Raw genomic sequence first — 12,494 nt, 5'->3', positions numbered from 1 at the left:
GCGACCGTCAGGATTCTAACTTCGGCCCCATCGGACCCCCGCCGACCACTCAAACTATTGACAAAGCAAAGCGCTAAAAACCACAAAGGACGGAAGGGGACAGGACAATAGCGAGGGGACAGGAAAGCGCTATTGTCCTGTCCCCTCCTGGTCCTTTGTGATTTTTAGCTCTTTGCTAGTTGATGATTAAGCAACACTCCCAAACATTTTCCCTTCTTTTAAACCTATTAACCATAACGATCTTTGTTTCTTTATTTTCTGCTCACAATGAAAATTATAGTATTCTAAAAGTAAGGCTGCATCTTGTTTCAGAACCGTTTTGATATAGGCAGCTCGAAGAAAACTAGCATCATTCCGGCTTCGCACTTTCAACATATATAACCTCCTTTCAGATGAGTAATACTTTCAAGGAGCCTCCTTTCGCTGAGCGGGCATCCATGACATCACTGTTCATAGACAATTCTAGTTATCCTACCAATGTGGAAGCAAAGCAACATGATCAGCTGACATGGCAAACCAACTTGATTATGGGCCTGCAAAAAACGTACATCATTCAGCCTAATGGTCTCGTTGTTTCATAATCTCCTCTGTAAAGAGGCCCGAGAGAGAAACGATCCTAGCACTCAATGAATATATAGTCAATTGATTCCAGTTTACGACAAAATATGCAGTTCATCGACCATGGTGCTAAGAAGTTCTTCCTCTCTAACATTCCTCTCTAACTTTATGCGGACGATTATAGTGGCATCTTTTTATCTCTTTGATGTCGTACTTACCTTCTCCTCAGCAGTGTAAAATCAATATACACAAGAACAGGTAATATTGCATAAATCAAGCGCTTGTTCAGGATCTCCTGTGTTACAGTGATTAGATATTAAACTGCGCATCTAACTTTGGATATGTCAAAAGAAACCACTACCTCCCGCCACAAATATTTTAGCCTTCTGTGCTTTATTTTATTAGACTATGCTAAAAATTTCGGTCAGTCATGATACAGTCGAATTAAGAAAACCATGCACAGATAACGATTGCTGTAGGTAAGTACATAAACTTGCACACTTTTGTATTAAAAATAAATGGGCCAAACCATGTTCTCTGCTTTTCACTTAGCGAAACAAATTTGTGCAACTGTTCTTTCCTAAACCGGACCACAGAAAAAAAAAGCCGATAGCAATCTGTGAATGTTCTGCACAATAACTCTTGACATGGGTAGCCGTTGCAATTCACAGCAGACTTTCAGGTGCGGTTGCTCGCATGAACACTCATATGTCAAGACCACCCCACGTTGTTATTTTCCAATGCACACACCCATATTCAATAAAACAGGGTGGGAACTGGTTTCATCGGTCGTATTTCTTCTCCCCTATAATAGCCATGTTGTTTTACACATTGCATCTATTTCATTTTCTCGATCGCCTTTAAACTCACTCAAACGTTTTCCTCGTTTTCACAAGAAGTTGCCAATATCCCGCAAACTTACGGCGCATTAGTGCTTCCTCATTTAGCAGACCTGGATGCTTTGTCATCGTCTTAGAAAACGCGAAAGTTTAGTTAGATACAAAGATATCTAGAGCAATAAGATGTATCATCATGCATCTCGTAGCTTCACGTGCTGCAAGCGGTGAAAAATTTCACTTCCGACAAAGCGTATTGCTTTTCTAAACTCTGAAGGAAGTTCCATCTGATATGTGGTAATCAGTGCACATTTTGATAGTCAGCGATGTGTTTCAGTCGCGTTCAAGCATATTTCTGATATCGCTAGGGAAATGCCGCGTTCTGCCTTACACTTCCACGTTGAAGAATCTCTTCAGTCGATTCATGAAGTTGCACCACAATATCGGACGAGCAACATCGTTTTTTGCTTGTAATGAATGCATACGGTCGCTGTGAAGAAAACGGAAATGCGAGGAGATGTGCATATGTATTGTATGTACTTGCTATGGTACAATTGTATGGCTTCATAGCTTTGAGTTTATTGTGAAAAGAGCCCACCCGACATAAAAAAAGTTGCATTGCTTATTGTGTATGTTTTCATGCTTATTGTGCGCGCCGGAACTCTTCGGCGTATTCATTCTGGTGGAGCTTCATGATCGTTGCATGGTTTGAGTTGTAAAATGGAAAACTCTGTCCGGTATCAATACCATACACGACGGGTTAGTCCAATTTATGATACAAACTGGACCGCCATGTATGGTTTAGAATGCATACCGGACACGGTGTGTTGATATTAGCTCCAAACCAAACCGGTCTGTCAGCTTCGAGATCGATACTGGACATGGTCCTGTCCCGTTAAAGCTGCATACCGGACATGGACACTAGTATGAGCTAAATACCGGATAAGCCTACAGTTCACGCGTTACGCCATTCGGTGTAAAGCTCACAGAAGACGGATGGCAACAGTATGAGACCTGTATCAGACAGCACAGTTCCATTAAAAATCGATTTGGCGCCGTACAGGATTTTTCAATACGGTGCTTTTGTGTAAATACAAACAGCATTACTCTCCGATTTCCAAGGTTTCTCTTTCTGTGGGCTTCCTGATCTGGTATGTGAATAGTTGGCATATTATATAGAGCACAATTTTGCGTTGATTAAAAAGCACTTGCTATGTTACCCTCAATAAACAAATAAGCTGATGAATAGTAGGTTGGGCATTTGTTAGTGACATAAGGGCTTCCATTACGACCGCTTTTCTTTCTGGCTTTTACGTGGACGTCATTTCTCAAATTTACCTTGAGCTTTACCTACTGCCTTCTACCAGCATGCAGGTATCCGCTGCAGTATTTTAGGCCAGATAGATTTTTTTACCAGTATTAATTTTATCGCATAAATTTTGATTGTCTGAGCTTTTTTGTAAGTTGAAATTCATTATGATAGAAAGAAAATGTCAAAATGCCTTACCATCAGGTCCCGATTAATTGACGGATATGAGAGTCATTTCATCAGCTGGCTTTATTTTCAGACACGTGCTGTGACCGCTCCATGACCAGTTACAAGAGCGACCGTTTCAGCAATGCCCAACTTTGATCCACAATGCTTTGACATTTTGTTGTCTAATTTTATACCAACCGCCAGTTCATATAGGTTCTGTTCTTGTGTGAAGAGGAAGAAAATGTCTCAAGGCTAGGAGTACAGTGTGCCCAGCTCTGTGTCAGTGACTCAATGTTCTTTCGGAATTATAGAAGTTATTTCCAGAATCGGCGATGTTTTGGACTAATCATCCAATGCTTCCTTTTCCTACCGCAAAATTCTTCTGTTCTATCGACGTCTCTACGGGCTTTCACTAGGTTCCCGCGGTGGGTGGAAAGGTGAATAAACAATACAATTGCAAATGAACTGATACCGACTGGCAGAACGAAGGCATGAAAACCGCGTAAAGATAAAAAGTAAGCGAGCAAAAAACTGTCAGAGAGCACCCCGATCAAAGCGCAGAAATAATTCAATCATCTGTGCCGGCTGAAATTTCAGCCGACATTCAAGAAAGGCTCATTGTCGTTCGGCTCCTCGCATATCAAGCGGTTCAAACGTGGTCTAGTGTATAGACACGTTTAGGATCTGCCAAGGTTAAATTATGCCTGTGCAAGGGAAGGTTCACTTTCATATTCAAATTGAATAACTCGGAAAGACGGACTACCCGACACTCCTCAGAGTTCTATGGCTGAATGTCTGATCAAAAATAGTTGTATGACTGAGCAAGACGCCTCCGCTTTTCAAAAGTTCGCTATCCGAAATAAGCTTGTAGTTATTCAATATCTCCATAGGGTTTCTCATACTCTTAAGATTTCAGGCGGACATGCCATGGTCTCCTTGTGTCTTTCCCTTTTAACCTTTCAAAACCTTGCAGTTCGGAGGAAAAAAAGAGAAAAAAGAGACTAGTAACTTCTTAAGGAGGTATTCAAAAAGTACGTTTAATGAGCAAGAAAAGTCGTGTAAAAGATCCTGCCCATCTGTGGTCGCTCTTAGTATGGGCAAAAGGGTAGATGTTGAAACGTTCGTTTGCAAGAGCACGCGTTATCCATAGAGAAGCCTTGGGGGCAACGTATTGCCGTTCACTCTCCAAGTATTCAAGCCTTCTATCGGTTGGCTAGTTTGGATGGTTTGTGGGGGTTAAGGTTCCAAAGCGACTTAAGCTATGAGAGACGCCGTTGTGAAGGACTCCGGAATTTTCGACCACCTAGGGTTCTTTAAGCTACACTGACATCGCACAGCACACGGATGCCACTCCGTTTCGCCTCCATCGAAACCGCAGCCGCCGAGGCCGGGATTCGATCCCGTTTCCTTGGGCACAGTAATCGAGCGCCGTAGCCACAACACCACCCCGGCGGGGCCCAAGCCTTCTATCCTATCCCTAATTACATGCAGAATATAGGATGGAGGAAAGGCAGTTGGAACGAGAAATAGTCGAAGCTTACTATCTTGATGTCACAGACTGATGAATGCGTTAGAAATCTCTGCGTGCCCATTTTGATTAGAGATTTATTGTTTCTTTCTACATGACTAATTTTTCTCGGCATTTCGTGCCTTTTGTTGCTGTCCGTGATTAAAATGCTTTTTTTTACGTATTTGATTGTTCTCCTTGACGGTGTTAAGATTTTGCTTGCTCTTGTGAATTGTGTGTTCTTTACGAGGTTTTTATGCCTTAATTGTTTCATTTTGCATTATTTCGTTTGCACTTGTATGATTTTCTCACAATTCTATCCACTGTAAGAGTGACTGTACCTTTTTGGAGGCTTTCATGTCATCTACGTCGCGACGGTTATTGTAATGTTTGCAGTTGCTTTGTTTGTTTTTCTATTTTATATTTCCACTCGCTCATAATGTGACAGTTAGCAGATTTTGGCCGTCGAATTCATAGACGTAAGGTGTGTTTTCACTGAATGTTCGTGGTGAGCACCGCTCGGTGTTGTCAGCTTGATTCTGTCTTGTTCATTGATGCTGTTTCTATGATATACTAAACCTGTTTCTATGATATACTGAGCCTAAGCTTCTAACCGCTGCTTGTAAATGTGGACATTAAAATACACATCCAGTTTTCCAAAGAAACCGACATATACCAGATGTTGCTGTTTGGAACAAAGCTCTTACGACCCATCGCATAAATTATATACATGGCTACAGGAAACTCAGTGATTGAGGACCAGTAATCCAGGCTGGAATTTCAGCGCGCACGCCAGAACTCTTCCCTGACGGCACATGGTCTAATGCTTGTGCCGGCAACTACGTAGCTTGATTGGTGGTCGCGCGCCGCTGAGGATACAAACGCGTTCAAAATCTGTGCTTGTCGCAAAGGATTGGGGTTTCTTATCATTGTATATTCCAGCACTACTTCTTGAAAAGAACGTAGCTGGAAATTTGTTTCAGCCTGTGTTAACAAGGTGCATATCATGATTATTTGCAGATTCGGGACCACTTCGCCCAGCTTTCGAACAAGAGCATTTTTAAATCGAATACAGCTAGCATGGCTTGCAGGCCCTCCTCTGAAACAATGTTTTTTACCTCTTAAATTCACGCGATGTCTCCTGTGAAAATAGGGCCAAGAACCTCGTCCTCTACAACATACCGGTTCGGAGTTGTGATTGCAAATTGAGGGCGTTTATTTTGCTGCTAGTAGTTGGCAGGTGACACGGCCGTCGGGTTTTGATTCTTCATAAGACCACATGACAAAGCCAATTTCGCAGCCGCTGCCGACTCCGGCTTTGCATTTCAGACGAGAGAATAAAATGTATATATAGCCTTACAGGGTTCTTGGACGCCCAACGATACTCATTATTTTTAGATCACTCAGGCATGGTAAAGATGGTCCAATCGTATAGTCTTCTGATCTCTTTTATTTATGTGGGGTGATATTTCATGTAACGTGGTAACTCTATATTTTTCCTAAATAATAAGCGTGTGGCAAAAAGGTACCCGTTAGAAACGAGAAGACGACCAATCTTAAGAGAATGAGGATCCGCAATAGGAGCCTGCATAAGGATGCCAATAATGTCGCGCAAAACCCTTAAATGTGGAACGTAATTGCCACCAAACGTTTTTGAATGCCGTGATCTTTCAAGACTATAATCCGGATAGAGGCTGGCCTAGTTACGACTGAACGCAATAGAATTAGAGCAGAGTTGGACATCTCTAATTAAGGATCAATTTTGGGGCTTCCCATCTTTTTGGTTTTGTAAAGTAACGGCAATCATCATGTGAAAAATTGTGCGAAGGTTTCGTACTGAAGCGTCCGTGGCAAAGTTATAAGGGCATATAACTAACGTGAAGTTAATCGTTTAATTAAGCGCATATAGGGATGAGACAACATAACAACTTACCGCGGGAATGCACCTAGTATGCCCAATGTAAAAAGCGCAAACAAATCTCGTGCAACCCATAGTGACCAAATAATTTTGTCGTGCCATGTATTGCAAGGTTATGAGTTGTAACGCAAACTCCTTTATGTCTGATTCTGCGCAAAGCCAGAGTTCTCGTCACCGTGACTGATAAATTAGGCTCTAGCAGATAACATGGCTGGCAACTGTGAGGTCGGACAGTTGTGCTTTGTCACGAGGTGCCGCATGTTGCAAAACTGTCAGCTTTACCTTTTCAGTAATGGCTGGGTGAAATGAGAGCCAAAACTTCTAGGAACCTCTTATCCCGTGTTAGTCACGCTACGCCTACACCAAAAAATGTAGCTTGGCAGCGTGCTAGCATACTGCAGTTTACAATGAGTATATGCAAGATAATAGAGACCAATACAAAAGGATTATTTACTAACAAATAGCAAAGGTCATGTTCGCGACAGAGAGTTTGAAAGGGGAACTGATAACTTCATTGCCACATACCAATTAGGATGGAGCCTAAGTGACTCTCCTTAGTATTTCTTAACAGCATTTCAACAAAGATAATGCATAAAAAAGGAGCTACAAATTTACTAATAGCCACATTTTACTCCCTTGCTCTTCCAATAAAGGTGTGGAGTGGAACAAGCAACAAGCTGTGGTTTCAGTTTTGGAATCGGAATTAGAATTGGCGTTGATTTCTTTAGAAATAAAGGGGAAGCAATGTAAAAAAAGTGAAGGTCAGTTTGGGACCTGGCTCTCTAACCCAGACAGCAGCTCACTCATATGATGCGCATAAAATATAAAATATATAAAATATGCATAAGAAACGCTGCAAACAAGGTATTCAGAGAGGTTCGCGACATCCACACCGATTTGTACATTGGAATCAAATGATCCCATCCTCAAAAAGATACGCGTAATATCAGAATGTGTTTATACTTACACAAAAACAAGGTTGCATGTAAACAGCACAATGAACTACAGATACCCCGATCCATTACAAAATGGTGCCTTTTTAAGTTCTTATGCCGTTTCATATTGATTTTAGACACCCGTCGATGTGATGAAAATTTCACATTCAGTGATGTCTTCTTGACAGGAGGTTTCACTTGAAATTGAATTTCTCTATTTCACAGTAGCTTTGAATTATTGCTGTACAAGTTTTCTTCATGATCTCGGATCATACATTATGGTAGGTCTATGAGATAGAGTAGCATTTGCCTGTTATGGAGAATTGACTGAAGAGGACTAAAGTATTAAATTTGTTTTGCAGGTATATTGGTATATTTTTTACGCAAGGGTTCCATGCCCAAGTTATGCGGTATAACATAATAACTTTCCATATCTTCAAGGGCTTTTATTTTTGGAGCGCAAGCAACCTATTAATACTAGCAGAAGTAGTGATTCCCTGTGCTGGAGTAGAGTGCAATACGGTAGTTAGAAGAAGAAAAATCACAATACATTCAAATCTTCAACCAAACGGGTACTCAGATATTGATTTGGCAAATAAATCCAACAGTTCTTGTCAAGCCATTTACTTAATTTGAAATATGCACATTCAATGGAAGAACTTCATTAAACCAAACTCCTAAATCAAACATCTCTTACGAAATTTAAGCGGAATTCGGTGCATTTATTGGAAAATCAAAATGTTTAAGAGGCCCCTTTTGGAGGCAGGGGGTTCAAAATCGGAGCATGATAGTACGAATTTGAAGAAAAGGAATGCCAGCCAATCCGTGTCCTAAAGCGTGACTGCAGCGAGACATATGACGGTTACACTCGCCTAGTCGCTGCATTTGGTGCAATCCCAAAGCAGCGAAGTCATGGGGACGTTCTTCCTTCTATAGCCATAGCTGTGACTTAAAATAGAAGGCTAGATATTATTCTAGCCTTACGCCGGTCGGCATAAAAAGTGCGCTCCAAATTTCCGACAGAAATGGCATCCTTTCCTCATGTCTACTCTAAAGTTTCTGGTAATCCGAACAAGCCAAGCCCATCCGAAGTTGCGCCTCCTGGAAGCTTTACATCTGTGCTTCGGTTGCTTCACAAAGGCCGGTGCCATAATTGTAACGGCATCTGGACATGCAAAACGAGTTTTTTGTGACTCTCGCTGCGCATTGGTGTCGACGCAATAATCAGCACAGCGAACATTTTGCCTTTTATGTTTCAGATTCAACATTGCGTAAATGTGTGTGAGCAGCTCATCGTGGATAGCTCCCTGGGTTTGAGCCTGCGGTACCCCGGAACGATATTTAAAAGTGAGCGTTTGTGTAAATACCTTTAGTTCGAAAGCACACACGATTTTCAGAGCCGAGCTGCGATCTTGCTTGTGCCTAACTCCTAGTTAGACCGCCGGATTGTGTCTGTAGCCCTCGTGTTCTATCGTGGGTCGTCCAAACAGTGATTTTAGATACTATCGTCCCTGTAATACGTTCAACCGCGGGGAATTGTAGTATGAATGCTTCCCTTGACATGGACAAGCTAAACCAAAAATGTTTTGGCTTGCGCTTTCCGATCTCGGCGGAAACGAAATGCATCGGAACGTAGCAGAGTGGGAAGTGCGTACTGAATGCGATAGCTGTCGCCGCTGCCTGCATCCCACGTGCAAAAAGCAACCAAATATTCGTGGTCTGCATTGAACGTCGTAGTCTTCATCAACTTCTGCCTTCATCAACTTCTTTGTAAACGTCCTAGCTGCTTTAGATATGTGAAACTGCTATCGCTTCTTTTGCCGTGGACAAACCTGCTTTAAGTGATTAAATCTGGACAAGCATTCTCACTTTAAATAAAATCAGTTAAGCACATGACACACAAAATTAATACTACTATGAATATTAAAATCTATATTTGATCACAATTTTATTGGTAGTCATGTTACGTTCCACTGGTGCACTGCAGGCTTGTGTACTGTCGCATGAGGAAAAAAACAGCGTGCACTACACTAGTCTAGTTATGTAATTAACGACTGAAATCAGCCACCATCCTTCTTTTCGTTTACTTCATGCGTCTTTACGGTTTTCTGTGAAGTTACAGGTAGCAGTTCGCCCTGAATAAGCTGATTATTTTTAATTATTAATAGTCTTAGTAATTACAGCGACAATATATGATATCAGAAACAGAACTATTTTATAAACGTAGACTTTTGCTACTTAGAGCATGGCATGATTTCAGTTAAATCACAGCATCTTAAAGTTAAATACCGATGCTGTTTTAAACATGATGTATAGATGATTCATTAATATAAAGAAATGTTTATCAAAATGACATCACTAAAATTACTTCCTGTGCAGAAACCTAGATAGCGATTTCTTCTTTTAAACTGATAGCACAATGCTGGGATTATAGCTGTCTGTTAATAGCTACACTCGATGTTTCAAACTAAATGTTTACAGATTTTTGATGGAACCCAGTCGGAAAGGTAAAGCATAAGTTCTATTGTTCCGACAGAATTTCTGCGCGATTTTGATAGAAAACCTCTCGTGACAATACAACTTTCTGTAGTAACATCAGAGCTTTTGGTACTTAGAAAAGAAACATACTACAGAACTACAGGCAACAAAAAACTGCTACAGAAAAATACTACAAAACTACAGAAAACTCTGACGTTTGCGACAGAAGTGCGGAATATTCAGTTGTATTTTTTGATATAATTATGAAGCGTTTTTCAACTGGGAAGCCAAGCCTTCCCATGACGACTGCAGAAAACAGGTGAGTGAAAGCACCTATCAAAGGTGGTCGTGCTAGCAAAGCAACACTCTCGCAGCAGTATTAGGAAACAAACACTTTTCCAAGAACTCATAAATCGATTTCAAAAAAGGTGCATGGAGAGTTCGAGTTACGCACAGACTGCTGCCGGTGCGTTAAACATGACCTACTCAAACTCCGCTCAAGGCAGCAATTTCAAAACAAACAAGGTGAATGACATTCTGAATAATCTCTTTAGAAGGCCACAAGCATGGTAGCGTGAAAAAGGGCGCAGTTCACAGTTCTAGTATTGTTGCAAGCACGCCGGAGGTTTTGCGCTTATGATGCTAGAAGCAGGGGGAATATTATGCGTCGCAGGCTTGTCTATACTCACGTCGGCGCGAATGCGTTTCCAATTTACACTTGCGGCATCAGGATAGGAATTAAGGCTTGTTTACCTTTGTTGCTGCTTCATAAGCAGTATCTGAAGCTGTGACAGATTTTCTGTTCTTGGGAGCCAAGATTACCTCGGAAGGAGACTGCAGCCATGAAATTAGGAGACGCCTGCTTCTGGGAAAGAGAGCAATGGTTAGCCTTGACCGCCTAGTAAAGAGCAGAGACATTAGTCTGCCAACCAAGATCCGTATAACCCGTGCTATGGTCTTTCCAGTTGTGATGTATGGATGCGAGAGTTGGACTGTGAAAAAGGCTGACCGCCGAAGAATTGACGCGTTTGAATTGTGGTGCTGGCGAAGACTCTTAAGAGTTCCTTGGACTGCCAGAAGATCAAATCAGTCGATATTGTCGACCATAAACCCTGACTGCTCATTGGAGGGTCAAATTCTAAAGTTAAAGCTCAGCTACTTTGGTCATCTGATGAGAAGAGAGGAGTCGCTGGAGAAAGATTTGATGTTGGGAAAGGTTGAGGGTCGCCGGAGAAGGGGTAGGCAGCGAACGCGATGGTTAGATGGCATTCTCGAGGCATTGCAGATGAAGCTATGTGATGTTAAGAAGATAGTGAGAGACCGGAAAGCGTGGCGTGACATGGTCCATAGGGTCACGAAGAGTCGGACACGACTGAACGCCTGAACTGAACTTATAATGAAATTGGGAGCCATGCAAATGATATTTAAAAAGAAAGCAGTCTTACCTCCGGTGATAAATGAGCAGTGTTCCACGCTCACACCAATCTCTCTGCCACTGTCGCGCAGGTAAGGATCAACACCGGATGCCTGGTGAGTAGCTGCACTTGTCATAAAAACCCAGAGCACAATGGGTTTCGTTCCGTTGAACCGAATTCAGTAAAAACAGGGCACTAAAAAGACTGGATGACAGCTGCGGTGGAGCTGCATCAACAGCCGCGAACTGCAGGCACAAGGGACAATCGGGCCTCAATTAGAGGCGATCTTGGAGGCGTATAGTGGTATCTGCGGGGCGCTCTCATGGATTTCGGGATTTCTTGCGCAAAATATGGAAGCTTATGACTACATGTTAAGTTTTCTTGTTGCTTCAAAAACTCAAATTATTCATTTCTTTGGAATGCAGTAGCAAAGTTTATATACGCGCGAGGATCCGCAAAAAAAAAAAGAAACATCTATTTACGCTGCCTTAGCATAGCAATGAGTAGAGTTTAAGTATGTCCCAAGTGGTTTTCACACTTTGAGCCGATTCCTTAAATAAGCGCCGCATATGAGTGAGGTGCGATAGGTTAAATAGTCCTTTCCTTAACTTACATGCTGGATGGTGCAAAATATCGCAACCATCGAGACACGTGGAGCCATGCCACAGATTGGTTTGGTTTGGCTTGTGGGGTTTAACGTCCCAAAACGACTTAGGCTATGAGAGAAGCCGTAGTGAAGGACTCCAGAAATTTAAACCTCCTGGACTTCTTTAACGTGCACTGACATCGCACAGCACACGGGCGCTTGCTTTTCGCCTCCAACAAAAAGCGGCCGCCGAGGCCGGGATTCGATCCCGCGTCCTTGGGCAGATTGTTTTTTCCACTGGAACCAACATGCTTCTGTTAATTAGAATCACTAGAATGGAGAACAAAGCAAAAATTGAAACTTTTTTTTCTGATAATGAATGATAAATAAAAATAACAAGCAACACTATGTTACATGTCCTCTCAAGCGCTGCCCACGAAAAAAATCACAGTAAGGTATTACAACCTATTATTGCACGTACTGAAGTATATCGCTACTCTTTTTTTCCCGATCCAGTAGAAACCTGGAACCAACTGCCAAGCGAAGTTGTGGACCAATCAGAAGTAGAAAAATTTGAGATAGGTGTTAACACGTTCTTGGAGCATTACAGTTCAAATCTATAATTCTGTTGAATAAGTGTATTTTACCGAAGAGAATTGTACTTGTATGTGTCTCCCTCCCTGTAATGACCCTCATATAGAGGGTAACAGTATGAATAAATTAATTAAAAATATATATATATTACGGGCCAGGTATCTGGCTCGCGAGAGAACGTTAAGAAGTT

Source organism: Amblyomma maculatum, chromosome 5, assembly GCF_055883805.1.
Source record: "Amblyomma maculatum isolate TAMU_Amacu chromosome 5, ASM5588380v1, whole genome shotgun sequence".
Lineage (NCBI taxonomy): Eukaryota > Metazoa > Arthropoda > Arachnida > Ixodida > Ixodidae > Amblyomma > Amblyomma maculatum.
Note: the sequence above shows the minus strand (reverse complement) of the source record.